The sequence below is a fragment of the Fomitiporia mediterranea genome (genome assembly GCF_000271605.1).
Source record: "Fomitiporia mediterranea MF3/22 unplaced genomic scaffold FOMMEscaffold_2, whole genome shotgun sequence".
NCBI lineage: Eukaryota > Fungi > Basidiomycota > Agaricomycetes > Hymenochaetales > Hymenochaetaceae > Fomitiporia > Fomitiporia mediterranea.
The window spans coordinates 3,145,824-3,146,355 of record NW_006760387.1 but is presented as its reverse complement, the minus strand read 5'-3'; positions in this window follow the sequence as shown (position 1 = coordinate 3,146,355).

Genomic DNA, 532 nt, shown 5'->3' with positions numbered 1-532 from the left:
ACAACAGTGTGTACTGATGCCCAAAACATAGGAGAGTTGTAGGGTGGTAATGAGTAGTCTTGATCTGATGTCAGCAACAGTGTAGAGGGGACCTGAAGGCTCAGCAAGGGGACCCAGGCTACAACTATCCTACACAACAGAAATACAGAATGTAAGCACTGGAACATAGTCAGAACTCACAGAACAGGTGGAGAGAGAGAGTGAGACAAGAGTAGAGTATATAGAGTGAGCCTAAGAGTACAGGACTACCTGGAGTAGACAAGATCAAGACTACAGGACCAGTCTGATCTTGTACACCTATATATACTAAACTACACAAGAGCACTCAGGAAGCATGAGCCACTAAGAATGATGAGCCATGAAGAATGAAAGAAAGGAATGTCAAAGATAAAGGTACAAAGAATGAAGGGATGGATAAAGGGTAAGAGACTATAGAATGATACAAAGAATGAAGGGGTGGTCAAAGGAATGGAATGATGAAGTAAGGAAGGGTAGTAGCAAGAGTCAGCACACATATAGTTCATAGACAGCA